Here is a 26,000-nt window from a genome sequence, read left to right as displayed (position 1 = left end):
CACTTCTGGTTAACAATCTTAATTTGAACTTTTCAGATTTTGATCCACTCGCTTCCGTGGTTGAAACCCAAAAGAGCGGTTTCCCGTCGTGCAGCTACTAAGAACCTCCTCATTCCAATTTCCTCCTGTTCCTTCTTGTACCAACCCATCCCAATGCAGCCAACCACCCTCGTAGCTGACTCCTGCTAGATTTCCCAAATTCCGCCCACTGAAGTTGTACCCACAAGGCTGATAGGGTTTGGTTTTATTTTTTTTATATATTAATATTTACATCGGTATTAAACCTTCCACCAGATTAAACAAAATTGCATCTTAACTTAGAAATATTTATTATTTGTAACCGAGCGGTTACAAATTACAAGCGAGTTTTTATTTTCTTTTAGATTGGGTTATGCTAGATTTAGTTTTAAGAGTTTGTTTATTTTTAATACATTTTTTTGTGAAATTAGTCGGCAATTATTTCAAATTATTTTAAGCTAAAATTCAGAACATTTTTTTATTGTTCAATATTAAAATGGATGAAACTTTTTGTACATTGATAAAACACTGAAACAAAACAATTTGAGCAGTTTTAAAGGTTTTCAGAATCTTTTATTCTAGTTGAACACAAATTATACGAATTTTGGTTACTCGAATTTTAAAGTACATTGAAATATTTTGTATAATACCAATTAACATCTATTTAACAATGAGTATCTTTCCAGAATTAGTTTAAACAAGCATTTGAATGAAAAACATTGACATCAATAACTTAATGTGGGTGAACATGCAGGTTATCAAAGTCACCCCGGAGCACGAAAACGGACTTCAACTTGAAATCATATTTGAAAAAAAAAGACTAAATGGGCAATTGTAGGTAAAACCATCCAATCTTGTTCTACATACATCAGTACATGGTTTAAAAATATTAAACTTGAATAAAATGTGTTGCGTCTAAAACTATGTAATGATTACTTCTAAAAGTGATCAATGTCATAATCCTGCTTTATTATGAACTTTAGGATTTGTTTTTTTTTGTTTACAGTAGGGGGATTAACAGGAGTAATTTTAGCAAATTCTTCAATTGATATTATTCTTCATGATACTTATGTAGTAGCTCATTTCCATTATGTTCTTTCTATAGGAGCTGTATTTGCTATTATAGCAGGATTCATTCACTGATATCCTTTATTAACTGGATTAACTATAGATTCTTTATGATTAAAAATTCAATTTTTTATTATATTTATTGGAGTTAATTTTACTTTTTTTCCTCAACATTTTTTAGGATTAGCAGGTATACCCCGACGATATTCTGATTTTCCTGATAGATATTTAACATGAAATATTATTTCTTCATTAGGAAGATCAATTTCATTATTTGGAATTTTATTTTTTTTATTTATTTTTTGAGAAAGAATAATTTCTCAACGAAATCCTTTATTCCCTATACAACTATCTTCTTCTATTGAATGATTCCACTCTACACCACCTATAGAACATACTTATCTAGAATTACCATTATTAACATCTTCTAATTTCTAATATGGCAGATTAGTGCAATGAATTTAAGCTTCATATATAAAAAAAAATTTATTAGAAAATGGCAACATGAGCAAATTTAGGTTTACAAAATAGTTTATCTCCATTAATAGAACAATTAAATTTTTTCCATGATTATACAATTTTAATTATAATTACAATATTAATTTCCTATATAATAATTATGTTATTTTTCAATAAATTTAATAATCGATTTTTACTACATGGACAAACTATTGAAATTATTTGAACAATTTTACCTGCTATTATTTTAATATTCATTGCATTTCCATCTCTTCATTTATTATACTTAATAGATGAAATTAATTCTCCATTAATTACTTTAAAAACAATTGGTCATCAATGATATTGAAGTTATGAATATTCAAATTTTAATAATTTAGAATTTGATTCTTATATAATTCCTACAAATGAATTAAATAATAATAATTTTCGTCTATTAGATGTAGATAATCTTATTATTTTACCTTTTAATAATCAAATTCGATGTCAACTAGTTACAGCTACAGATGTACTTCATTCTTGAACAATTCCATCTCTAGGAATTAAGATTGATGCTACTCCTGGACGATTAAATCAATCAATTTTTTTAATAAATCAACCAGGATTATTTTTTGGACAATGTTCAGAAATTTGTGGAGCTAATCATAGTTTTATACCAATTGTTATTGAAAGAATTCCAATAAATTATTTCATTAAATGAATTACTTCTAAAATTAAATCATTAGATGACTGAAAGTAAGTAATGATCTCTTAAATCATATTATAGTAAATTAACAATTACTTCTAATGAAATAAAAAATTAGTTTAAACCTTAGTTTGTCAAACTAAAAATATTAACAAATAATATTTTTTAATTCCTCAAATAGCTCCTATTAGATGATAAATTTTATTTTTTATTTTTAGATTTACTTTAATAATTTTTAATGTAAAAAATTATTATTGTTTTTTTTATTTACCTTTAAAATTTTCACAATCTTTAATATTTAAACAACCTTCTATATCTTGAAAATGATAACAAATTTATCTTCTGAATTTGATCCTTCTACTTCAATTATAAATTTATCATTAAATTGATTAAGAACATTTTTAGGATTATTAATTATTCCTTTTTCTTTTTGATTAATACCAAATCGATTTCAAATTATTTGAAATAATTTATCTTTAACTCTTCATAAAGAATTTAAACTTTTATTAAATTCTAATATTCACAATGGAAGAACATTAATATTTATTTCACTTTTTTCTTTAATTATATTTAATAATTTTTTAGGATTATTTCCTTATATTTTTACTAGAACTAGTCATTTAACTTTAACTTTAACATTAGCTTTTCCTCTTTGATTAAGTTTTATATTATATGGATGAATTTGTCATACCCAACATATATTTACCCACTTAGTTCCTCAAGGTACTCCAGGTATTTTAATACCTTTTATAGTATGTATTGAAACTATTAGAAACGTAATTCGACCAGGAACTTTAGCTGTTCGATTAACTGCCAATATAATTGCAGATCATCTTTTATTAACTTTATTAGGAAATACAGGCCCTATATCAACATCTTATATTATTTTATCATTAATTTTAATTACTCAAATTGCTCTCTTAATCTTAGAACCAGCAGTTGCAATTATTCAATCTTATGTATTTTCTGTATTAAGAACACTTTATTCAAGTGAAACTAATTAATGACAACTCATTCAAATCATCCTTTTCATTTAGTTGATTATAGACCATGACCTTTAACTGGTGCTATTGGAACAATAACAACTGTTACAGGATTTACTCAATGATTTCACCAATATAATATATCACTATTTATTTTAGGAAATATTATTATTCTAATAACTATATATCAATGATGACGAGATATTTCACGAGAAGGAACATTTCAAGGACTTCACTCATTTTCAGTTACATTAGGATTACGATGAGGTATAATTTTATTTATTATTTCTGAATTTTTTTTTTAATTTCATTTTTTTTATCTTTTTGCCTTTCTCAATAGAAAGGTATTGCAATTGCTCTGAAAACCGACTTTTTAACGGAGGCCCGGAGGGCCGAGTGACATATACCATTCGATTCAGTTCGTCGAGTTCGGCAAATGTCTGTGTGTGTATGTATGTGTGTATGTATGTATGTGTGTGTGTATGTGCGTATGTGTGTGTGTGTATGTGACCAAAAATGTCACTCGTTTTTCTCAGAGATGGCTGAACCGATTTTGACAAACTTAGTCTCAAATGAAAGGTGCAACGTTCCCATAGGCTGTTATTGAATTTCTAATGGATCTGACTTCCGGTTCCGGAATTACAGGGTGATGAGTACGAACACGCAGAAAATGTCGATTTTAATAAATTCTGCAATGAATGTATAAAGGTGAATTTTTTTTCAAAATATGACCACAACTGCTTCGATTTGTAGTATTAGGTCACTAACATCCATTCAAAGTCTATTTGGCCACATTGGCCACCATCATCGGTTCCGGAAGCCCCGGCGGAAGTATCTATATTCAGAATAACAGTCACATCGGTTTCTCAGAGATGGCTAGACCGATTCGACTAAGCTTGGCCTCAAATGAAAGGTATTGCGTCCCCGCAAATGGCTATTTAATTTCATCCCGATCCGACTTCCGGTTCCGGAGTTACAGGTTGTGGCGTGCGATCACATAGCAAATTGTGTTTCAAACCGATACTCCGATGAAAGCAAAAAAGGTAAAAATTTCGCTAAAATGTCTCTCAAACAACTTAAATTTGCTGTTCTAGGTCACCGACGGCCAACCAAACTTTCGTTGACTACATTGACCACCATAGACGGTTCCGGAAGTGCCCGGGAAAAGCGGCCATCTTTCAAAATTTACGAACTCACATCAGTTTCCCGAAAATGGTTGGGCCGATTTTCACAAACTTAGTCCCAAATGATAGCTATAATATCCCCATAGATGTCAATAAAATTTCGCACGGATCGCTTATATGGGTCCGGAAATATAGACTAAATCGTCCGGTCACATATGAAATTCCCATATAAGCCGGAACTCAAATTTTTTTTTCAAAGGGGGGGACCTCATGAATTTTCAGAAATCGAATTCGTATTTTTGATGCCAAACATCTTTAAAATGCATGAAACGTCGAGATTTTATGTTATCTCGAAAAAAATTTTTTTTTCTAAAAATCGACTTTTTGGGACTTTGCCGATTTCGCACCTTTTTGCCTTTCTCAATAGAAAGGTATTGCAATTGCTCTGAAAACCGACTTTTTAACGGAGGCCCGGAGGGCCGAGTGACATATACCATTCGATTCAGTTCGTCGAGTTCGGCAAATGTCTGTGTGTGTGTGTATGTATGTGTGTATGTATGTATGTGTGTGTATGTGCGTATGTGTGTGTATGTGACCAAAAATGTCACTCGTTTTTCTAAGAGATGGCTGAACCGATTTTGACAAACTTAGTCTCAAATGAAAGGTGCAGTGTAATCCTGATATATACGATCATAAAAAATGATATAGTTTAACGATTGATTTAATTTACCATATCGCTTTATTTCGGATCTTTTGACACATTCTTACTTTCGGATATTATAATACATGCTTGTGCGTCATAATGTCCCGTACGTTGCAACGCACTCCATTCGAACGTTATAACCACGGATGCAATAACACGACTGAGTCCTTTGACCCTCGCGTAGACAGTCAATTTATGGAACGCATAATTGACACATATTCTGTGATATTGGGACGGGACGAATATGCAAACAACGACAGTATATATGTTTTTGAATGTAAAGAAAATTTAGCATTACAAACAGTTTGTGAAAGCACGTATTGTAAAACTTTGAAAATACGAAACACCATGCGCTTCCTTCGATAAGGATTTCGATGGAGATGCTTGGTTGTTAGTTTCGCCCACCACCACGACACGCCGCTATATAAGCTAAGATTTTTTTTCTTTCATTTCCCTTTCCCCGATCGGTCTCTATTTCTTCCTTTTCCCCTGAATATAAGTTTTATCTCTCGTTTACACCACGTGTTATCCTCGTGCCTAAATGGCCGAGGGCGAAGTAACATTGGATGGGATAAATCCGAAATTACTCCCTCCCCTGATTCCCCCAGTCCTCTCCGTATTAAAACATACCCAGCTAGTTCAAATGGCCCCTGGGTGGTGTATTTCCGACCCAACACGAAATCGCCTAATATTCTAGAGATCTCACAGGAGCTGACTGCTAACTACTCGTCCGTGGCTCAGATAACACGTGTTCGAGCTAATAAGATACGCGTTATAGTAAATGACCTCGACCAGGCAAACCAGATTGCTCGCAGCGAGCGTTTTTCGAAGCAATTCAGGGTGTATGTGCCTTGTAGGGCAGTGGAGATCGATGGAGTCGTCGCCGAACCGGGTCTGAATTGCGAAGACCTGTTGAAGTACGGGATTGGCTGCTTTAAGGACCCTTCACTTTAAAGGTGAAGATTCTGGAATACAAGCAATTGTATTCCGCAAAAACTGAAGATGATAAGACAACTTATTCTCCGTCAGACTCGATTCGGGTGACTTTCTCCGAGTCTTCTCTTCCCAACTATGTCCTTCTAGATAAGGTTCGCCTGATTGTACCGCGGGTAATGAACTGCAGCAATTGCAAGCAACTGGGCCACACAGCCACCTATTGTGGCAATAAAAACGGTGCGGCAAATGCGAGGGAGAGCATGAGGATGACGCTTGCGGTGGAGAAACTGAAAAGTGCTTTTACTGCGGGGGCCCTCCGCGTGCTCTTAAGTCATGCCCGGTATACAAGCAGCGCGGGGATAAAATTAGGCGCTCCCTTAAGGATCGCTCGTGGCACTCTTATGCAGAAATTGGTGAGCAAGAATCTGACGATCCACAAGAGGGAACATCTTTTGTTAACCCGGGGGAATCTAGGAAGAGGAGAAAGCTAGCCTCCCCTAGACTGCCTCATAAGGGTGCCAAGGTGTCCTCCTCAGAGAGTGCGCCAACCACAACTAATAAATCCAACGGAAGTGGTGCCCAAAAGCCGAAGCAAGTTGCTCCAGGACTTGGAAATTTTAATTCTAACAAGGAGTATCCACCACTTCCAGGGACACCAAAAACCCAAAGTGTCCCCTTTTTTCAAACAGATACTCAATCCAGTAATGGACTAACGTATGCGGAATGAAATTTGGACAACGCTTCCAGCATTAAAACAAAAATGCAACCCTGCGCAAAGCACCATACTAAACGTCATACTCTAGGCACACTTATTTCAAATATCCATTGTTAATTTCGACCCACTAGGAGATAACATGTGAACAAAATGGCAGCGAACGCCCAATCTGGCACTTAGCTATTATGCCAAAAAAAAGTTTTGACGCATTGGAGGATTATGGTATATATTTTGTACAAAAGGCGGATATCCCTCCAAATGTACCACAACTGCGTCAAAATGAGGTTTTTTCGAGGATTATATGAAGCAGAGATAATTTGCTCATAATTTTCGACCTAAATCTAACAAAAATGATAATCAAACTTAAGAAAGAAATTAAAAATATGCCAACATCAAATTTTTCGACTCCTTTGCAAAAAGTTCCTGCAAACTGTCGTAAAGCTTCTCGAATGAGCTCAAATTTTTTTCTACATTAAGTTAAAAAGCTGACAAATGTTTTCATATAGAGTGAACATTTAATAAAGGGTTTTCTACAAAAAAAATTGCCTTTTGAATTTTGTCCAAATTTTATTCCGCATACGTTAATGATATTGTCTGACATAGTGGACTTAATTTTCACAGCTTTCAATGTTACTGATCCTCTTAAAAGCATTCTAATAAGTTTTCTCCCTATAGTGCAAACATTTTTGAAGTAGTTGACTGCTAAATGGCCCCTCCTTGCAGCGATCGTATCCTTCGATGGCTAAGTCATCGAACGAGGTCACCGATTTGATCACTGTTCTACAGTGGAACAGCAGAAGTATCCTCCCGAAAATCGATTCCTTCAAATTTTTACTAAACAGTTTAAAATGTGACGTTTTCGCATTATGTGAAACTTGGTTAACTTCCGATATAAATCTCAACTTCCACGACTTTAATATAATTCGTCTGGATCGAGAAAACTCTTATAGAGCAGTACTTTTGGGGACTAAAAGTGCTATTCTTTCAACCGAATTAACCTCCCTTCGACACCAGGCATTGAAATTGTCGCTTGTCAAGTTTTATTCAAAGGTAAAGACCTCCCATAGGCTGCTATTGAATTTCTAATGGATCCGACTTCCGGTTCCGGAATTACAGGGTGATGAGTACGAACACGCAGAAAATGTCGATTTTAGTAAATTCTGCAATGAATGTATAAAGGTGAATTTTTTTCCAAAATATGACCACAACTGCTTCGATTTGTAGTATTAGGTCACTAACATCCATTCAAAGTCTATTTGGCCACATTGGCCACCATCATCGGTTCCGGAAGCCCCGGCGGAAGTATCTAAATTCAGAATAACAGTCACATCGGTTTCTCGGAGATGGCTAGACCGATTCGACTAAGCTTGGCCTCAAATGAAAGGTATTGCGTCCTCGTGAATGGCTATTTAATTTCATCCCGATCCGACTTCCGGTTCCGGAGTTACAGGTTGTGGCGTGCGATCACATAGCAAATTGTGATTCAAACCGATACTCCGATGAAAGCAAAAAAGGTAAAAATTTCGCTAAAATGTCTCTCAAACAACTTAAATTTGCTGTTCTAGGTCACCGACGGCCAACCAAACTTTCGTTGACTACATTGACCACCATAGACGGTTCCGGAAGTGCCCGGGAAAAGCGGCCATCTTTCAAAATTTAAGAACTCACATCAGTTTCCCTAAAATGGTTGGGTCGATTTTCACAAACTTAGTCCCAAATGATAGCTATAATATCCCCATAGATGTCAATAAAATTTCGCACGGATCGCTTATATGGGTCCGGAAATATAGACCAAATCGTCCGGTCACATATGAAATTCCCATATAAGCCGGAACTCAAATTTTTTTTCAAAGGGGGGACCTCATGAAATTTCAGAAATCGAATTCGTATTTTTGATGCCAAACATCTTTAAAATGCATGAAACGTCGAGATTTTATGTTATCTCGAAAATTTTTTTTTCTAAAAATCGACTTTTTGGGACTGCCGATTTCGCACCTTTTTGCCTTTCTCAATAGAAAGGTATTGCAATTGCTCTGAAAACCGACTTTTTAACGGAGGCCCGGAGGGCCGAGTGACATATACCATTCGATTCAGTTCGTCGAGTTCGGCAAATGTCTGTGTGTGTATGTATGTGTGTATGTATGTATGTGTGTGTATGTGCGTATGTGTGTGTGTATGTGACCAAAAATGTCACTCGTTTTTCTCAGAGATGGCTGAACCGATTTTGACAAACTTAGTCTCAAATGAAAGGTGCAACGTTCCCATAGGCTGCTATTGAATTTCTAATGGATCCGACTTCCGGTTCCGGAATTACAGGGTGATGAGTACGAACACGCAGAAAATGTCAATTTTAATAAATTCTGCAATGAATGTATAAAGGCGAATTTTTTTCCAAAATATGACCACAACTGCTTCGATTTGTAGTATTAGGTTACTAACATCCATTCAAAGTCTATTTGGCCACATTGGCCACCATCATCGGTTCCGGAAGCCCCGGCGGAAGTATCTAAATTCAGAATAACAGTCACATCGGTTTCTCGGAGATGGCTAGACCGATTCGACTAAGCTTGGCCTCAAATGAAAGGTATTGCGTCCCCGTAAATGGCTATTTAATTTCATCCCGATCCGACTTCCGGTTCCGGAGTTACATGTTGTGGCGTGCGATCACATAGCAAATTGTGATTCAAACCGATACTCCGATTTAAGCAAAAAAGGTAAAAGTTTCGCTAAAATGTCTCTCAAACAACTTAAATTTGCTGTTCTAGGTCACCGACGGCCAACCAAACTTTCGTTGACTACATTGACCACCATAGACGGTTCCGGAAGTGCCCGGGAAAAGCGGCCATCTTTCAAAATTTACGAACTCACATCAGTTTCCCGAAAATGGTTGGGCCGATTTTCACAAACTTAGTCCCAAATGATAGCTATAATATCCCCATAGATGTCAATAAAATTTCGCACGGATCGCTTATATGGGTCCGGAAATATAGACTAAATCGTCCGGTCACATATGAAATTCCCATATAAGCCGGAACTCAAATTTTTTTTCAAAGGAGGGACCTCATGAAATTTCAGAAATCGAATTCGTATTTTTGATGCCAAACATCTTTAAAATGCATGAAACGTCGAGATTTTATGTTATCTCGAAAATTTTTTTTTTCTAAAAATCGACTTTTTGGGACTGCCGATTTCACACCTTTTTGCCTTTCTCAATAGAAAGGTATTGCAATTGCTCTGAAAACCGACTTTTTAACGAAGGCCCGGAGGGCCGAGTGACATATACCATTCGATTCAGTTCGTCGAGTTCGGCAAATGTCTGTGTGTGTATGTATGTGTGTATGTATGTATGTGTGTGTATGTGCGTATGTGTGTGTGTGTGTATGTGACCAAAAATGTCACTCGTTTTTCTCAGAGATGGCTGAACCGATTTTGACAAACTTAGTCTCAAATGAAAGATGCAACGTTCCCATAGGCTGCTATTGAATTTCTAATGGATCCGACTTCCGGTTCCGGAATTACAGGGTGATGAGTACGAACACGCAGAAAATGTCGATTTTAATAAATTCTGCAATGAATGTATAAAGGCGAATTTTTTCCAAAATATGACCACAACTGCTTCGATTTGTAGAATTAGGTCACTAACATCCATTCAAAGTCTATTTGGCCACATTGGTCACCATCATCGGTTCCGGAAGCCCCGGCGGAAGTATCTAAATTCAGAATAACAGTCACATCGGTTTCTCGGAGATGGCTAGACCGATTCGACTAAGCTTGGCCTCAAATGAAAGGTATTGCGTCCCCGCCAGGGATGCCAACGGTACCGATAAACTACACTTTTTTCGATATATTTACATTTGCACAAGCCGTACAGCCCGCTACAGCGACGCATCACTACAGCTCTTGCCAGAACAGTAGCCAAAGCGAGTACATTTTCTCGTACAGCAGTAGAATACATTTTTGTTTTGCTGCTGTACTCCGACTGCTCGGTGAGAGTGTGGCGTAGTAAAGTTTGTTCTCTTGCTTTGTACATTTTTCTCTGCATAGTCAAAGGGAGAGGCCCGCACACGAAAGCGTTGATGCCGGCCATGGCATAAATGAGCCGCATTCATTGTAGTCATTTTTGAATAAATAAAGAATGAAAATATTAAAAAATGTAAAATAAGGAAAGAGAAGCTGTACCGCTCGCGTCTGGTGGCTGTACTGGGGACAGTAGTTTTTTGTCATGTTACTGCTTTGCACACAGGCAGCCGTACAGCGCTGGGCGTCCTGCACTAGCGAATGACAGCAGCATCGAGAGAGAAATGAGAATGTAGGCAGAAAAATTACAGTCGTGGAAAAGGTAGGCATTTTGCATCCTTGGTCCCCGCAAATGGCTATTTAATTTCATCCCGATCCGACTTCCGGTTCCGGAGTTACAGGTTGTGGCGTGCGATCACATAGCAAATTGTGATTCAAACCGATACTCCGATGAAAGCAAAAAAGGTAAAAATTTCGCTAAAATGTCTCTCAAACAACTTAAATTTGCTGTTCTATGTCACCGACGGCCAATTAAACTTTCGTTGACTACATTGACCACCATAGACGGTTCCGGAAGTGCCCGGGAAAAGCGGCCATCTTTCAAAATTTACGAACTCACATCAGTTTCCCGAAAATGGTTGGGCCGATTTTCACAAACTTAGTCCCAAATGATAGCTATAATATCCCCATAGATGTCAATAAAATTTCGCACGGATCGCTTATATGGGTCCGGAAATATAGACTAAATCGTCCGGTCACATATGAAATTCCCATATAAGCCGGAATTCAAATTTTTTTTTCAAAGGGGGGGGACCTCATGAATTTTCAGAAATCGAATTCGTATTTTTGATGCCAAACATCTTTAAAATGCATGAAACGTCGAGATTTTATGTTATCTCGAAAAAAAATTTTTTTCTAAAAATCGACTTTTTGGGACTGCCGATTTCGCACCTTTTTGCCTTTCTCAATAGAAAGGTATTGCAATTGCTCTGAAAACCGACTTTTTAACGGAGGCCCGGAGGGCCGAGTGACATATACCATTCGATTCAGTTCGTCGAGTTCGGCAAATGTCTGTGTGTGTATGTATGTATGTGTGTGTATGTGCGTATGTGTGTGTATGTGACCAAAAATGTCACTCGTTTTTCTCAGAGATGGCTGAACCGATTTTGACAAACTTAGTCTCAAATGAAAGGTGCAACGTTCCCATAGGCTGCTATTGAATTTCTAATGGATCCGACTTCCGGTTCCGGAATTACAGGGTGATGAGTACGAACACGCAGAAAATGTCGATTTTAATAAATTCTGCAATGAATGTATAAAGGTGAATTTTTTTCCAAAATATGACCACAACTGCTTCGATTTGTAGTATTAGGTCACTAACATCCATTCAAAGACTATTTGGCCACATTGGCCACCATCATCGGTTCCGGAAGCCCCGGCGGAAGTATCTAAATCCAGAATAACAGTCACATCGGTTTCTCGGAGATGGCTAGACCGATTCGACTAAGCTTGGCCTCAAATGAAAGGTATTGCGTCCCCGTAAATGGCTATTTAATTTCATCCCGATCCGACTTCCGGTTCCGGAGTTACAGGTTGTGGCGTGCGATCACATAGCAAATTGTGATTCAAACCGATACTCCGATGAGAGCAAAAAAGGTAAAAATTTCGCTAAAATGTCTCTCAAACAACTTAAATTTGCTGTTCTAGGTCACCGACGGCCAACCAAACTTTCGTTGACTACATTGACCACCATAGACGGTTCCGGAAGTGCCCGGGAAAAGCGGACATCTTTCAAAATTTACGAACTCACATCAGTTTCCCGAAAATGGTTGGGCCGATTTTCACAATCCCAAATGATAGCTATAATATCCCCATAGATGTCAATAAAATTTCGCACGGATCGCTTATATGGGTCCGGAAATATAGACTAAATCGTCCGGTCACATATGAAATTCCCATATAAGCCGGAACTCAAATTTTTTTTTCAAAGGGGAGACCTCATGAAATTTCAGAAATCGAATTCGTATTTTTGATGCCAAACATCTTTAAAATGCATGAAACGTCGAGATTTTATGTTATCTCGAAAATTTTTTTTTTTGCTAAGATCGACTTTTTGGGACTTTGCCGATTTCGCACCTTTTTGCCTTTCTCATATAAAGAAAGGCTATGCAATCACTGTAAAAATCGACTTTTTAACCGAGGTCCGGAGGGCCGAGTATCATACACCATTCGATTCAGTTCGTCGAGATCGGCAAATGTCTGTGTGTGTGTATGTATGTGTGTGTGTATGTGTGTGTGTATGTGTGTGTGTCATTTAAACTCACACAATTTTCTCAGAGATGGCTGAACCGATTTTCGCAAACTTAGTTTCATCTGAAAGGTATAACGCTCCCATAAGCTGCTATTGAATTTTTAGTTGATCCGACTTCCGGTTCCGGAGTTACGGGTTGAAGAGTGCGGTCACACAGCAAATTCCCATATAAACTGGTACCACCGTAATGTTCAAATGATGTAAAACATATTAAAATTGATGTAACATTACTCTAGTTTGCGGGTCTGGATTACTAATGATCAATCAAAGCAGCTTTGACCACATTGGCCACCTATGACGGTTCATGACGCCCTCGGGGAACCCGCCAAGTTCCTAAGCTAATATCACACCCATTCCACAACGAATTCTCTACCGATTTTTACGAACTTAATTTCAAATGAAAGATACAGTAATGCCATTGACTGCTGCTGAATTTCATTCGGATCTGACTCTTGCTTCCGGAGTTACAGGGGTGTTAGTAAGGATACACTGGAATTTCCCATATAAATCGGTACAATCGTAATACCTCAGAGGCTAAAAACTATTGAAATGGTCACCAAATTACTTCTAATCGTAGATTTAGATCACTGATTGCCAATCAAACATTCTTTGAATATATTGTCCACTATCGATGATTCCGGAAGTCCGGAATTCCGGGCATATTCCACAATTAAAGTCACACCGGTTCATCGGTGATGACTGAACCGATTTTCTCAAACCAAGTCTCAAATGGAAGGCAAAATATGCAGTTGAGTATTGCGTAGCCGCCCCTTACACCCCCCCCCCCCCTCCCCACCTTGCCCTTACACCTCCCTCCTTCATCACTCCCCTCTTCTTGGATCACCCTCACGCCCAGATTTCCTTCATCCACCCCGTATACCGAAATAAGATGAAGGATTTCTGACGCATCCTCCACACCCACTCTACTAAACCCCCATTCCCTACACGTTCAAACGCATTCCACCAACCTTTGCAAATTATAATCACATGAAGATAACATTGAACTCATGCTTATTAAGCTAATTAAATATTATTCTTTTGCCTTTCTTATATAGAAAGGTTATGCAATTGCTCCAAAAACCGACTTTCTAAACGAGGCCCAGAGGGCCGAGTCTCATATAACATTCGACTCAGTTCGCCGAGATCGCAAAATATCTGTGTGTATGTATGTGTGTATGTATGTATGTGTGTATGTGTGTATGTATGTGTGTGTGTTAACAAAATGTCCACATCGGTTACTCGGAGATGGCTGAACCGATTTTTACAAACTAAGATTCAAATGAAAGGTATAATATTCCCATAGGTTGCTATTGAATTTCATTTTCAACCGACATCTTGTTCCGGATTACGAGTTGAAGAGTATGGTTACAAAACAAAATTTGTTGATTTTTCCAAATCGGTTTCTCGGAATTTTCTGAACCGATTTTGACAAACTTAATTTTAAATGAAAGGTCCATCAGCTGCTGTTGAATTTTGTGTGGATCCGAGTTCTGGTTCCTGAATTTCAGGGTGATACGTACGATCACGCAGCAAATCCCGATTCTAACGAATTCTGCGATGAATGTAAAAAGGTGATTTTTTTTTCCAAAATGTAATGTAGATCTAGGTCCCCAACAGTCATTCAAAGTCTCTTTGGCCACACTGGCCACCATCGACGGATCCGGAAGCATCCAAATTCAGAATAACGGTTATATTGGTTTCTCGAAAATGGCTAGATTTGCTCAACTTAGTCTCAAATGAAAGGTGTTGCGTCCCCAGAAACTGATATTAAATTCCATCTCCATCCGACTTCCAGCACCGGAGTTACGGGTTGTGGAGGTCGATCACATAGAAAACTCCGATTCAAACCGATACCGCGATGAATGCAAAAAGGTGCTCTTATATATACTTACCAAGTGTAATAAGAATGAAAGACATTTCCATAAAGTTATATTGTACGAACCAGCTACTAAATCAAAGTTTGGAGAAATGAGAAAGGCACAATTGCACCTCTAGGTGGATTAAAACAGGTTTTTCAGTTCAATATTACCGTGGCTGTTTTTTCTTCTTCAAAATTTTAGGACTCGAATAATGATTTATTTTCCTGTATATAGTTGTCATGTGATGTATAATAATAAAATGTAATATAAAAAAAATTTAAAAGTTTTTAATGAATATAAACAAAGCACACATTCTCGTGATTCATGATTGAGAAAGGCACAATTGCACCGCTAGGTGGATTAAAATAGGTTTTTTCATAGAAGTTTATCACCAGCTATTGAATAAGGTATAAACTGACCACCTATAGGAATTTTTCCATTTAATCCTTTTCAAATTCCTTTATTAAATACGGCAATTTTACTTGCTTCTGGAGTTACTGTTACATGAGCACATCATAGTTTAATAGAAAATAATCATACTCAAACTACACAAAGTTTATTTTTTACAATTTTATTAGGAATTTATTTTTCAATTTTACAAGCTTATGAATATATTGAATCACCATTTACTATTGCAGATAGAACTTATGGATCAACCTTTTTTATAGCAACTGGATTTCATGGTCTTCATGTATTAATTGGAACTACATTTTTAACAGTATGTTTTTTTCGTCATATTAATAATCATTTTTCAAAAAGACTTCATTTTGGATTTGAAGCTGCAGCTTGATATTGACATTTTGTTGATGTAGTTTGATTATTTTTATATATTTCTATTTATTGATGAGGTAGTTAATTTATAAAGTATATATTTGCATATGTGACTTCCAATCATAAGGACTAATTCATTTTAGTATAAATAATTATATTAATTTTTATTATAAGTATCATTATTTTAATTATTACCATTATCATAATAATAATTGCAACTTTCTTATAAAAAAAACTATTATAGATCGAGAAAAATGTTCACCATTTGAATGTGGATTTGATCCAATAAATTATTCACGATTACCTTTTTCCCTACGATTTTTTTTAATTGCAATTATTTTCTTAATTTTTGATGTTGAAATTGCTTTAATTTTACCAATAATTTAATTTAATAAATCATCAAATTTAATCAACTGAATTATTACAAGATTATTTTTCATTTTAATTTTATTAATTGGACTTTACCATGAATGAAATCAAGGAATATTAGAATGAAATAATTAATTATTAAATATGAAGCAATAAAATGCAATTAGTTTCGACCTAATCATAGATGTTCAATCATCCTTATTTTAGGATAATAGTTAATTATAACATTTAATTTGCATTTAAAAAATATTGATATTTTCACTGTTAATGATTTCAATGAATATTTATATTCCAATTAAATTAATTTTTAAAAATATAAATGGAATTAAACCATTAAAGAAAAAAGTTAGCAGCTTTTTCTTGATCATCATATTTTATTTATATAGTTTAATTAAAACATTATATTTTCAATATAAAAATAAATTTTTTTTTTATAAATACTTTATTTAAAAATTAAAATAATTTCCTTAATATCTTCAATATTATGCTCTATATATAAGCTATTTAAATAATTTAAAAATAATAAAATAACTAAAATAAGTACTCATATTATATATCTCAATAAATAAATTTTTAAATTATTATTCTGAAATTCTTGAATATATAAAGAATAATTTTTTAATTGAATATATAATAATTGTCCTTCAAAATATTCTCTTCATCCTTGATCAAAAATTTTTAATCTTATAAATCCAATTAATAAAAAATTTCTACTAATCCAAAAGTAGAAATTATTGGTATAAATCATATTCTTCCAAAAAATCTTCTAAAATTATAAAAATAAAAAGATTTATTTATAAAAAAAGAAACATTATTAATTAAATATCCAAATAATCCACCTAATACACCAACTAATAATGTTAAAATTTTTATTATAAAAGGTAAACAAACTATTACTGGATTAAAAAATATTAATCAATTTAATATTCTTCCTCCAATAATAGCTATAAATATTAATCAAAAAATACCAAAAATTATTGTTCATCTATTTTCTCTTAATTTATTTAAAGAAATTCCATTATATTCTCCTGTTAATAAATAATATACTAATCGAAAAGAATAACAAACAGTTAAACCTGTAGAAAAAAAAGAAAAAAAGAAAAACAATTTAAATAAGACATTCTTACTATTTCTAATATTAAGTCTTTAGAATAAAACCCTGCTAAAAAGGTATTCCACATAAAGCTAAATTAGCTACATTAAAACATCCACATACTATTGGTATTCTTATTCTTAAATTTCCTATAAATCGAATATCTTGAATATTTCTTATGCAATGAATTACAACACCCGCACATATAAATAATAATGCTTTAAATAAAGCATGAGTTAATAAATGAAAAAAGCTAATTTTATATATCACATTGACAAAATTCTTATTATTAAACCTAATTGTCTTAAAGTAGATAAAGCAATAATTTTTTTAAAATCAAATTCAAAATTAGCTCCTAATCCAGCCATAAATATTGTTAAACCAGAAATTAATAATAAAATTTGACTAATTTTTCTATCAATAATTAATAAATTAAAACGAATTAATAAATAAACTCCAGCTGTTACTAAAGTTGATGAATGAACTAATGCTGATACAGGAGTAGGAGCTGCTATAGCTGCAGGTAATCAAGAAGAAAAAGGAATTTGAGCTCTTTTTGTTATAGCAGCCAATATTACTAAATAACCAATAATTATTATACAAAAATCTTTTTTTATAATTTCTAAATAATAAATATAATTTCATCTACCATAATTTAATATTCAAGCAATAGCTAATAATAAGGCAACATCTCCAATACGATTAGATAATGCAGTTAATATTCCTGCATTATAAGATTTTACATTTTGAAAATAAATTACTAAACAATAAGAAACTAATCCTAAACCATCTCAACCTAATAAAATTCTAATTAAATTTGGTCTAATAATTAATATGATTATTGATAATGCAAATATTAATACTAATAAAATAAATCGATTAATATTAAAATCTTCTTCTATATATTGTTTTCTATAAAAAATTACTAAACAAGAAATAAATAAAACAAATGATATAAATATTAAACTTATTCAATCAAATAAAAAAAACTATAACAATTGATATAGAATGTAAAGAAATAATTTCTCATTCAATAAAATAAACTAAATTAATTAATAAAAATTTTAATCTAAATATAAATAATATAATACTAATAAATAATAAAATATAAAAACTATTTTTACAATAATTTAAATTTAACATGATCTAAAATGAAAATTCATATCTTTGACACCACAAATCAATATTTTAATTAAACTATTTAAATTAAAGTCATAATATAAAAAAAATTCTTTTTATAATTAATAAATTTAAAGGTAATCAATGTATTATTAATAATAAATATTCTCGAATTAATCCCGTTGAAAAAAATGAAATTCTAGAATAAAATTTTCCATGTTGTCTATAAGCAAATAAATATAATGTATAAGCTGCTCTAAAAAATGATAAAAATATTAAACCAATTATTGTTAATCAAGATCATCTAATAATTCTATTTATTAAAGAAATTTCACCTAATAAATTTAAAGTTGGAGGAGCTGCTATATTTCTTGAACATAATAAAAATCATCATAAAGATAATCTAGGTATAAAATTTATTATACCTTTACTAATTAATAATCTTCGTCTTCTTATTCGTTCATATCTAATATTAGCTAAACAAAAAAGTCCTGAAGAACATAAACCATGAGCAATTATTAATCTATATGCTCCATTTAATCCTCAATAACTTATTGTTAATAAACCACTTAAAACAATTCCTATATGAGCAACTGATGAATAAGCAATTAAAGCTTTTAAATGTATTTGTAATAAACAAATTAAACTTACTAAAACTCCTCCAATTAATCTAATTCTAATTCATACAAAATTAAATTTTTTTCCTAAAATTTGTAATAAAGCAAATATTCGAAATAAACCATATCCCCCTAATTTTAATAATACTCCAGCTAAAATTATTGAACCAGAAATTGGAGCTTCTACATGAGCTTTTGGTAATCATAAATGAACCAAAAATATTGGTATTTTTACTAAAAAAGCAAAAACTATACATAAATATAAAAAATCAATATATATATTTTTATATAACTTATAACTTATATATATATATATATATATATATATATATATATATATATATATATATATATATATATATATATATATATATATATATATATATATATATATATATATATATATATATATATATATATATATATATATATATATATATATATATATATATATATATATATATATATATATATATATATATATATATATATATATATATATATATATATATATATATATATATATATATATATATATATATATATATATATATATATATATATATATATATATATATATATATATATATATATATATTTATAGTATTTAAATCTATATTAATATAAAAAATACCAATTAATAAAGGTAATGATGCTAATAAAGTATAAAATAATAAATAAATTCCTGCTTGTAAACGTTCTGGTTGGTATCCTCACCCTAAAATTAAAAATAATGTAGGAATTAATCTACTTTCAAAAAATAAATAAAATATAAAAATTCTCATTGAACTAAAAGTTAATAATAACAATAATAATAATAAAATAATTATAAATAAAAAAAATTAATATAATTATTTAATTGAATAACTTTTTCTCTAGCTATTAATATTAAACTAAAAATTCAAATTATTAATAAAATTAATCCATAAGAAACTATATCTATTCCAAAATAATAAGAAATTTTACAAAAATAATAATTAAATCTAATATTAATTATAAAAATAAAAGAAACTAAAAATAATAAATTTTGAATTATTCAATAAATATTTTTATTAATAAATAAAAATATTATAAATATTAATATAAAAATAAATTTTAACATTGTAAAATTGAAAATCTTTGAAAATAATCATTTCCATGAGTTCGAATTATTGACACTAAAATTGATAAACCTAAAACCCCCTCACATACACAAAATCTTAAAAAAAATATTCTAAAATATCCTTCAAAATTTATAAAATTTAAATATAATAATAAAAATAAAAATAAAATTAAAATTATAAATTCTAATCTTAAAAGAGTACAAAGTAAATGTTTTCGTCTAGAAATTAAAGTAATACAACTAAATATAAATATTATAATAATAATAAAATTAATAAATAAATTTGTCATTAGTTTTAATAGTTTAAAAAAAAACATTAGTCTTGTAAACTAAAAATAATTTTTTTTTAAAACTTCAGGAAAAAGAAATTTTTCCTATCATTAACTTCCAAAGCTAATATTTTAATTAAACTATTTCTTGATATTTTTATATTTTTAATAATCTTATGTTTTTTAATGTCTTTTATTTTTATACAAATAAAACATCCTTTAGCCATAGGCTTAATACTTTTAATTTAAACTACTTTAATTTATTTAAATATTGGAATATTAATAAAAACTTTCTGATTTTCTTATATTTTATTTCTTGTATTTATAGGAGGAATACTAGTTTTATTTATTTAGGTAACTTCTCTTTCATCAAATGAAATATTTTCTATATCCTTTAAATTAATTTTCTTATTTTTAATTTCTTTTATATTTATAATTATTTTAATATTTCTATTTGACAATATAATAATAGAAATTTTTTTAATAAATAATGAAATAAATATTTTTACAAATTTTAATATATTTTTTTCCGAAGATACTTTATCTTTAAATAAAATATATAATTTTCCAACTAATATAATTACATTATTATTAATTAATTATCTTTTTTAACTCTTCTTGTAACAGTAAAAATTACAAAAAAATTATGGTCCTTTACGACCAATAAATTAATGAATAAACCTTTACGAAAATCCCATCCCTTAATTAAAATTATAAATAATTCATTAATTGATTTACCTACACCAATCAATATTTCTGCATTATGAAATTTTGGATCTTTATTAGGATTATGTTTAATTATTCAAATCTTAACTGGTTTATTTTTAGCAATACATTATACTGCAGATATTGAAACAGCTTTTAATAGAGTTAATCATATTTATCGAGATGTTAATAATGGATGATTTTTACGAATTTGCCATGCTAATGGAGCATCATTTTTTTGCTTGTTTATTTATTCATGTAGGACGAGGAATTTACTATAATTCATATATTTTTATTCCTACTTGAATTATTTATTATTATTTTATTTATAGTTATAGCTACAGGATTTCTTGGATATGGTTTACCTTGAGGTCAAATATCTTTTTGAGGAGCTACAGTTACTACTAATTTATTATCTGCTATTCCATATTTAGGAAATGATCTTGTTCAATGAATTTGAGGAGGATTTGCTGTTGATAATGCTACTCTAACTCGATTTTTTACTTTTCATTTTATTTTACCCTTTATTATTTTAGCATTAACTATTATAATCCATTTATTATTTTTACATCAAACTGGATCTAATAACCCTTTAGGATTAAATAGTAATATCGATAAAATTCCTTTTCATCCATATTTTGTATACAAAGATTTAATTGGATTTATTATATTTATTTGAATTTTAATAACTTTTATTTGAAAATTTAATTATTTATTAATAGATCCTGAAAATTTTACTCCTGCAAATCATTTAGTTACTCCTGTTCATATTCAACCAGAATGATATTTTTTATTTGCATATGCTATTTTACGATCAATTCCCAATAAATTAGGAGGTGTAATCGGATTAGTAATTTCTATTGCTATTTTATTTATTCTCCCATTTATCCACTTAAATAAATTTCGAGGATTTCAATTTTATCCATTAAATCAAATTTTATTTTGAAATTTAGTTATTATTTTTTCTTTATTAACCTGAATTGGAGCTCGACCTGTAGAAACTCCATATGTACTTACAGGACAAATTTTAACTGTATTATATTTTTCTTATTTTATTCTTAATCCATTATTATCAAAATATTGAGACAATAAATTAAACTAATTAATTAATAAACTTTTATAGTATATGTCTTGAAAACATAAAAAAGAAGTAAAATCTTCTATTAATTTTTTTTTATTACTAAAAATCATTCATTATATTATAAAAAATATAATAAAAATTTTAATACCAATAAAAAAAAAAAAATAATTCAAAGATATAGGCAAAAATCTTTTTCAAGCTAAATATATTAATTTATCATAACGAAATCGAGGTAATGTCCCTCGAACTCAAATAAATATAAAAGCAATAACTGTAAGTTTTTTAAAAAAAATCTATAAATATCACTTGCTAAAAAAATTACACAAAATAATATTCTCATAAATAAAATTCTTGAATATTCTGCTAAAAAATTAATGCAAATCCTCCTCTTCTATATTCAACATTAAATCCTGAAACTAATTCAGATTCTCCTTCAGCAAAATCAAAAGGTGTTCGATTAGTTTCAGCTAAACATGATGCAAATCAAACTAATCTTAAAGGAAAACAAAATAAAATAAATCAACTATATTTTTGAAATTCAAAAAAAATAAAAAATCATAATTTCCAATTAAAAAAATAAAATTTAATAAAATTAAAGCCAATCTTACTTCATAAGAAATTGTTTGAGCAACTCTTCGTAATCCTCCTAATAAAGAATAATTTGAATTAGATGATCAACCTGCAATTATTACTGTATAAACTCCTAAACTAGTAATACAAAAAAATACTCCTAAATTAAATGAATATAATTTAATTAAATAAGGAATACATAATCAAATTAACAAAGATAAAAATAAAGAAAAAATAGGAGAAAAATAATAAAAAATATAATTAGATAATAATGGATAAGTTCTTTCTTTAGTAAATAATTTTACAGCATCACTAAATGGTTGTAACAATCCAATAAATCCTACTTTATTAGGCCCTTTCCGAATTTGAATATATCCTAAAACTTTTTGTTCTAATAAAGTTAAAAAGGCTACTCCTACTAATACACAAATTACTAATAATAATCTTCCAACTAATCTTAAATAATAATATATAAAAAACACTGCTATTTATAATTATATTTTAATTATATTTATAAATTCTAAATTTATTGCATTAATTTGCCAAAATAGTTTAATAATTACATTAATTTTATTCATAATAATAAAATTTATATTTTTTATTTTAGGTCCTTTCGTACTATAAAATAAAATTTTATTAAGGATAGAAACCAACCTGGCTTACCCTGGTTTGAACTCAAATGATGTAAGAATTTAAAGGTCGAATAGACCTAAACTTTAAACTTCTACACCTAAAAATAACTCTTAATTCAACATCGAGGTTGCAATCTTTTTTATCGATATGAACTCTAAAAAAAATTACACTGTTATCCCTAAGGTAACTTAAATTTTTAATCAATATAATTGGATCAATTATTCATATATTAATGTAAATAAATTATAAAAGTTAATTAAATTTTAATACCACCCCCGTAAAATTTTTATATAAATTATAAATTTTATTATTCTTTTTAATTTATAAATAATAAAAATGAAGATCTATAGGGTCTTCTCATCCTTTAATTTTATTTTAACTTTTTAATTAAAAAATAAAATTCTATAAAATTTTAAAAAAGACAGTATATATCTCATTCAACCATTCATACAAGCTTTCAATTAAAAAACTATTGATTATGCTACCTTCGCACAGTCAAAATACTGCGGCCCTTCAAAAAATTCAGTGGGCATGTCAGACTTTAAATTAAATTCAAAAAGACATGTTTTTGATAAACAGGTGAATATATTTAATTTGCCGAATTCCTTATTTAAACCTTTCATTTATAATAATTCATATAATAATTTATATACTAATTTTATCATAATTAATAAATTTTTTAAATTAAAATTTATATTTTAATAAATAATTTAATTTTATAAATAAATAATAATTTAAATAAAATAAGTTATAATAAATTTATTAATGATAGCTATTTTTAAACTTACACTTATTATTAATTTAAATAAAATATAAAAATTTATTTTAAAGCTAATCCCTTAAAATATTAATTTTATTAAAAAAATATTTTAATTTAATTAAAATATTTTTTAATAAATCTAAATTAAATTTATTTCTTAAAAAACTAGATATATTTTAAAACGATTAACATTTCATTTCTAATTATATATTAAAAATAATTATTCCACAGTAATTTTTATATATAATTAAATCTTTAAAACTCGAGAAAAATTTATATAATAATTAATTAATTAATAAACCCTGATACCCAAGGTACAATAAATTAAATCTTCTTTTAAAATAAAAATTTTTCAAATTATTTCAATTTTCTTTTACAATACAAATATACTATAATTAGTAAATATTTTTTCTTTAAAAAATACTTAAACTTATATCAATAAAATTATTTTTATTAATTAATAAATAAAATAACAAAAATTAATAAATAAAATTTATTCAATTTAAATTGAATTACACAAATTTCTTTTCAATGTAAATGAAATACTTTATTATTTAAGCTTTAAATTGTCATTCTAGATACACTTTCCAGTACATCTACTATGTTACAACTTATCTTATTTTAAAAATAAGAACGATGGGCGACATGTACATATTTTAGAGCTAAAATCATATAAATAATCTATTTTATATTACTATCAAATCCACTTTCAAATTTTTATTTCAAAAAATTATCCATTTTAAATAAATTTATTGTAATCCATTTCTACTTAAATATAAACTGCACCTTGATCTGACATTTTATTTTATTAAAAGTTTAGAAAATTATATCTTATAATAAATTATTCTGTTAACGACGATATACAAATTTTAAAAATTTCAAGAATATAACTAATACTACTTTAATAATTTATATATATATATATATATATATATATATATATATATATATATATATATATATATATATATATATATATATATATATATATATATATATATATATATATATATATATATATATATATATATATATATATATATATATATATATATATATATATATATATATATATATATATATATACATATATATATATATATACATATATATATATATATATATATATATATATATATATATATATATATATATATATATATATATATATATATATATATATATATATATATATATATATATATATATATATATATATATATATATATATATATATATATATATATATATATATATATATATATATATATATATATATATATATATATATATATATATATATATATATATATATATATATATATATATATATATATATTTATATAAATAATTTATATAATAATTATATTTATTATTATAAAATTATTTTAAACTTTAATAATTTTATAATTATTCCTTTAGAATTGCAGTCTAATGTCATTTATGAATATAAAGTTTGATTAAAGAGAATATATCTCATAAATAAATTTACAATTTATTACTTATTATCAGCCATATAATCCTATTAAACTATATTTATTTTATATAACTAATTTAATTCCGTTATTTTTTTTTCACATATAAATAATAAATAAATTATTATCTAAAAATGAATTGCCTGATAAAAAGAATTATCTTGATAGGATAAATCAAAAAGTTTTGCTTTATTCATTATATTTAATAGAATTAAACTATTTCTAAAAATTTCAAAAATTTTTGTGCTTCATACACTAAAATATATTTTAATTTATATATATATAAAACATAAGCTAATTAAGCTTTTAGGTTCATACCCTAATTATAAAGGTTATAATCCTTTTTTTTAATTATAAAAATTTCAAATAATCTTTTTTTTTATTATATTAATTTGTGGTTCATTAATTACAATTTCATCAAATTCTTGATTTAGAGCTTGAATAGGTTTAGAAATTAATTTACTTTCATTTATTCCCCTAATAAATGAAGGTAAAAAAAACTTCGGTTTACGGTATATCCACAAAATAATGGACTTAACACAGTGACATATAGCATTA

General features: G+C 29.1%; 7 pseudogenes; 4 read left to right on the top strand and 3 right to left on the bottom strand.

Annotated features, from left to right (window-relative positions):
* Positions 1 to 647: 647 nt before the first annotated feature.
* LOC131687732 (cytochrome c oxidase subunit 1-like) lies at positions 648 to 1,524 on the top strand (annotated as a pseudogene).
* Positions 1,525 to 1,582: 58 nt separating this feature from the next.
* Positions 1,583 to 2,245, top strand: LOC131688811 (cytochrome c oxidase subunit 2-like; annotated as a pseudogene).
* A 354-nt stretch (positions 2,246 to 2,599) lies between these two features.
* On the top strand, positions 2,600 to 15,730 carry LOC131687731 (cytochrome c oxidase subunit 3-like; annotated as a pseudogene).
* A 1,326-nt stretch (positions 15,731 to 17,056) lies between these two features.
* On the bottom strand, positions 17,057 to 17,638 carry LOC131687730 (NADH-ubiquinone oxidoreductase chain 5-like; annotated as a pseudogene).
* An 811-nt stretch (positions 17,639 to 18,449) lies between these two features.
* Positions 18,450 to 19,949, bottom strand: LOC131688810 (NADH-ubiquinone oxidoreductase chain 4-like; annotated as a pseudogene).
* A 940-nt stretch (positions 19,950 to 20,889) lies between these two features.
* On the top strand, positions 20,890 to 22,025 carry LOC131688807 (cytochrome b-like; annotated as a pseudogene).
* Positions 22,026 to 22,212: 187 nt separating this feature from the next.
* Positions 22,213 to 26,000, bottom strand: part of LOC131687729 (NADH-ubiquinone oxidoreductase chain 1-like) — a 9,029-nt pseudogene continuing 5,241 nt past the window's right edge.

Source organism: Topomyia yanbarensis, chromosome 3 (genome assembly GCF_030247195.1).
Source record: "Topomyia yanbarensis strain Yona2022 chromosome 3, ASM3024719v1, whole genome shotgun sequence".
In the NCBI taxonomy this organism is placed as follows: domain Eukaryota; kingdom Metazoa; phylum Arthropoda; class Insecta; order Diptera; family Culicidae; genus Topomyia; species Topomyia yanbarensis.
This window is presented reverse-complemented; position numbering and strand designations above follow the sequence as displayed.